Source organism: Ictalurus furcatus, chromosome 17 (genome assembly GCF_023375685.1).
Source record: "Ictalurus furcatus strain D&B chromosome 17, Billie_1.0, whole genome shotgun sequence".
Classification (NCBI taxonomy): domain Eukaryota; kingdom Metazoa; phylum Chordata; class Actinopteri; order Siluriformes; family Ictaluridae; genus Ictalurus; species Ictalurus furcatus.
The window spans coordinates 27,077,177-27,083,556 of record NC_071271.1 but is presented as its reverse complement, the minus strand read 5'-3'; positions in this window follow the sequence as shown (position 1 = coordinate 27,083,556).

Sequence of the window (6,380 nt, the reverse complement as noted above, 5' to 3'; positions counted from 1 at the left end):
TGTGTATGTGTGTGTGTATGTGTGTGCGTGTGTGTGTGTGTGTGTGCGTGTGTAATCACAGTCTTAAATTTCACAAGGCCATTAGAGCTGCTGTTCTCCACCTGTATCTGAACAAACTGGTATTTAAATGAACACTTTTCTTTTTTTAACGTGTGTGTTTGAGTGGCATCTCTGTTTTTCTGTACCCAACACACACACACACACACACACACACACACACACAGAGTAAGTGATGTCAGACTATAATGAATGGAGTGGGTTAGAACCAGGGCATAAGAGGCTGAAACACACACACACACACACACACACACACACACACACACACACACACACACACACACACACACACACACACAGTTTCGCTCAGTCACACTCAGTAATTTTACACCACACAGAGTTATTAAGGTGGAAGAGCAGCAATCAGAGTTAAAACAGAGCTGTAGAAGCCAAAAACCTTAAAACAACATTTAAACAACAGAAAAAAGAGCAGAAGCAGCTTCCATTTTCATAAACGTGTTTATTTATCCAAGAAATCTTTATTTTTATTTTATCTTTATTCTAATTTTATTAAAAGCATTGACGTAGTAAATAAACAAATAAAAATAGATAAGTAAATAAATAAAGTGTTTATTAACCTTAATAAAATATAATTTTACAACTTCCATCCATGTTCTGTACCGCTTATCCTACTGGGTCGCGGGGAACCTGGAACCTGTCCCAGGGAGCATGGGGCACAAGGCGGGGTAACATATAACTTACATACACTCAACTCTAATTATTATCTAATATACCTTATTATTATAATAGCTACATTATTATTATTATTATTATTATTATTATTATTATTATGGTTAACTCTATATGTTTATATTTGAAGAAGAGATGTTTTGGTGCATTAACACGCTGCTGTATGTTTGGGGTAAATGTACAGGTTGGAAGATTTATTTTGGAGATTTTAATCAGAAAAGATGGAAATAAATCTAATCTACATAAAGTGTGATAATAAAAAAGTTATTTGTTAAACAAAGCAATAAGAGGTGTGTGTGTGTGTGTGTGTGTGTGTGAGAGAGAGAGAATGTGTTCATTCATAAAGTTTCACTTCCTATTGAAATGGAGATGATATATTAAGCTACTCTACAGTCTGATAACACTGCATCTGATGTGTGTGTGTGTGTGTGTGTGTGTGTTTTATGCATTAAAATACTTATGTTTCTAAACGTATTTGAATCAAAATGTTGGAGCTGAAACGAGGACAAAAAATGTGTGAGAAACACACACACACACACACACACACACACACACACCTCTGTTGTGACATTATTCAGTGTATAGGTGTGTCTGTGTGTACACTGTGTGGATTTTTCTCTCATTAAGCTACACAGAGTGAGTGTGGGAGAAGAGGATGGGCGGAGTGAGGAAGTAAAGCTGAGTACACTGTCAGTGTGAAACACAACTACACACACACACACACACACACACACACACACACACACACCTACTGCTGTCTTAACAGTGAAACTCGAGGCCATTGTTCTCTTAGCTAAAACAATAAATGTTATCTATATAAAATATACACTTCTTATCTATACATACACACTATATATATATTTATTTATTGTACACACACACACACACGCACGCATACACAGACACACAATGGACACATAAACCTTTCTGATGTGAGTAGGAGGTAAATCCTCACACTCTCGTGGCGTCCCCTGCTGGTCGTAAGCGTGATGTGCAGCTCACTCTCACTTCCACATCACAGCTGCCACTGGGGAGGTGAAGGATAAACACCTCCATGTTTCCTCCGAGACGCCTGTCGCAGGGGGGGAGTAACACACTCACAGTAAACTGCTATCTACCTGCTTCTACATATACGAGCTCACAGACACACGATTGGCTAGTGTCACTGTGATTGACAGGGGAGAGCATATGCCCCTCCCACCCAGAGAGTAGACGTCTGTGGCATCGTCAGGGATTCAGCTTTATTTATAACAAGCAGAACACGTGTTTAATTCTCTCTTAGGTTATGTTATATTTATCACATTTCACTGCAAAGATGTTTCTTTTTCTAATTAGTTTTAGGTTTAAAGGTGAGTGTTTGTGTTTAAAGGCGGTGACCTTACACGCTTCTACTCAAGAAGAATCTGGAACCTCAGTGAACTACATGCAGGTGACTTTAATCATCTGACTGTGGAGCTTGAAGATCCTGGAAGAGCTGCGTAACCCAACTCTGAAAACCAGCAACGTTCACCTGCGGATATACCGAGTCACACACTAGTCCTGTAACATACACAACATACAATACACACACACACACACACACACACACACATACACTCACACACACACACACACACTAGTCCTGTAATATACACAATATACAATACACACACACTCACACACACTCACACACACACACTCCGGTTTATAGAAGCTGATTGTGTGTGAGTGGAGTTATGATTTATAATGTCCTCATTCTACATAAAGTTATTATCTTTAAAAGCAGAAGTTGAGTTAAAGGCTCAGTGCTGCAGCTTCATCCTTATTAAACACACCTTTCAGTACCGCAACCTGTTCAATTCCCAGGAACTGTCCATGTGCTCACACACACACTCCTCACACACACACTCCTCACACACACTCCTCACACACACTCCTCACACACACACTCCTCACACACACACTCCTCACACACACTCCTCACACACACTCCTCACACACACTCCTCACACACACACTCCTCACACACACTCCTCACACACACTCCTCACACACACTCCTCACACACACACTCCTCACACACACACTCCTCACACACACTCCTCACACACACTCCTCACACACACACTCCTCACACACACTCCTCACACACACTCCTCACACACACACTCCTCACACACACACTCCTCACACACACTCCTCACACACACACTCCTCACACACACTCCTCACACACACTCCTCACACTCCTCACACACACTCCTCACACTCCTAACACACACACTCCTCACACACACTCCTCACACTCCTCACACACACTCCTCACACACACACTCCTCACACTCCTAACACACACACTCCTCACACACACTCCTCACACTCCTCACACACACTCCTCACACACACACTCCTCACACTCCTAACACACACACTCCTCACACACACTCCTCACACTCCTCACACACACTCCTCACACTCCTCACACTCCTCACACACACACTCCTCACACACACACTCCTCACACTCCTAACACACACACTCCTCACACACACACTCCTCACACACACACTCCTCACACACACACTCCTCACACTCCTAACACACACACTCCTCACACACACACTCCTAACACACACACTCCTCACACACACTCCTCACACTCCTCACACACACTCCTCACACTCCTCACACTCCTCACACACACACTCCTCACACACACACTCCTCACACTCCTAACACACACACTCCTCACACACACACTCCTCACACACACACTCCTCACACACACTCCTCACACACACTCCTCACACACACACTCCTCACACACACTCCTCACACACACTCCTCACACTCCTCACACACACACTCCTCACACACACTCCTCACACACACACTCCTCACACACACACTCCTCACACTCCTCACACACACACTCCTCACACTCCTCACACACACTCCTCACACACACTCCTCACACACACTCCTCACACTCCTCACACACACTCCTCACACACACTCCTCACACACACTCCTCACACTCCTCACACACACACTCCTCACACACACTCCTCACACACACACTCCTCACACACACACTCCTCACACACACTCCTCACACACACTCCTCACACTCCTCACACACACTCCTCACACACACTCCTCACACACACACTCCTCACACACACTCCTCACACACACTCCTCACACTCCTCACACACACTCCTCACACACACACTCCTCACACACACTCCTCACACTCCTCACACACACACTCCTCACACACACTCCTCACACACACACTCCTCACACACACACTCCTCACACACACTCCTCACACACACTCCTCACACTCCTCACACACACTCCTCACACACACTCCTCACACACACACTCCTCACACACACTCCTCACACACACTCCTCACACTCCTCACACACACTCCTCACACACACACTCCTCACACACACTCCTCACACACACTCCTCACACACACACTCCTCACACACACTCCTCACACACACACTCCTCACACACACACTCCTCACACACACTCCTCACACACACTCCTCACACACACACTCCTCACACACACTCCTCACACTCCTCACACACACTCCTCACACACACACTCCTCACACACACTCCTCACACTCCTCACACACACTCCTCACACACACTCCTCACACACACACTCCTCACACTCCTAACACACACACTCCTCACACTCCTAACACACACACTCCTCACACACACTCCTCACACACACTCCTCACACACACACTCCTCACACTCCTAACACACACACTCCTAACACACACACTCCTCACACTCCTCACACACACACTCCTCACACTCCTCACACACACACTCCTCACACACACACTCCTCACACACACTCCTCACACTCCTCACACACACACTCCTCACACACACACTCCTAACACACACACTCCTCACACACACTCCTCACACTCCTCACACACACTCCTCACACACACACTCCTCACACACACTCCTCACACTCCTCACACACACTCCTCACACACACTCCTCACACACACACTCCTCACACACACTCCTCACACACACACTCCTCACACACACACTCCTCACACACACTCCTCACACTCCTCACACACACACTCCTAACACACACACTCCTAACACACACACTCCTCACACACACACTCCTCACACACACACTCCTCACACTCCTCACACACACACTCCTCACACACACACTCCTCACACACACTCCTCACACTCCTCACACACACACTCCTCACACACACTCCTCACACTCCTCACACACACACTCCTCACACACACACTCCTCACACACACTCCTCACACTCCTCACACACACACTCCTCACACACACTCCTCACACTCCTCACACACACACTCCTCACACACACACTCCTCACACTCCTCACACACACTCCTCACACACACACTCCTCACACACACACTCCTCACACTCCTCACACACACACTCCTCACACTCCTCACACACACACTCCTCACACACACACTCCTCACACACACTCCTCACACTCCTCACACACACTCCTCACACACACACTCCTCACACTCCTAACACACACACTCCTCACACACACACTCCTCACTCACACACACACTCCTCACACACACACTCCTCACACTCCTCACACACACACTCCTCACACTCCTTACACACACACTCCTCACACACACACTCCTCACACTCCTCACACACACACTCCTCACACTCCTCACACACACTCCTCACACACACTCCTCACACTCCTCACACACACTCCTCACACACACTCCTCACACTCCTCACACACACACTCCTCACACTCCTCACACACACACTCCTCACACTCCTCACACACACACTCCTCACACACACTCCTCACACACACTCCTCACACACACACTCCTCACACTCCTCACACACACACTCCTCACACACACTCCTCACACTCCTCACACGCACTCCTCACACACACACTCCTCACACTCCTCACACACACACTCCTCACACACACACTCCTCACACTCCTCACACACACACTCCTCACACTCCTTACACACACACTCCTCACACACACACTCCTCACACACACTCCTCACACACACACTCCCCACACTCCTTACACACATACTCCTTACACACACACTCCTCACACTCCTCACACACACACACCCACTCCTCACACACACACTCCTCACACACACACACTCCTCACACTCTCACACTCGTCACTCTCAAACCTCAGTTCTGACTTGATTCAAGTACCAAGAAGCTAAACGATAAACAGGTTTAAATATCAAGAAAAAAATCATTGTAGTAATTTATAGTTTGTAATCCACATTTGTAAGATTCTATATAGAACCTTTAAAGCTTCTCTCAGTGGGACTAAAGAACCCATATATTTGACGTTTGTACAACCCTGATGCATTCCACACATACACACACACACACACACACACACACACTTTCTGTCTCAAACTTCTCTTCTACTTGGAACCTTTTTTGTTGCAGGGGTCTTTTCAACACGTTTAAAGTTCCCCTAAAAGGGACAAAGGACCCTTAAGTGTATATTACAAAAAAATTGTTCATTATACACTTTATTTTAAAAAAAGGGTCAAACCTGTGAATA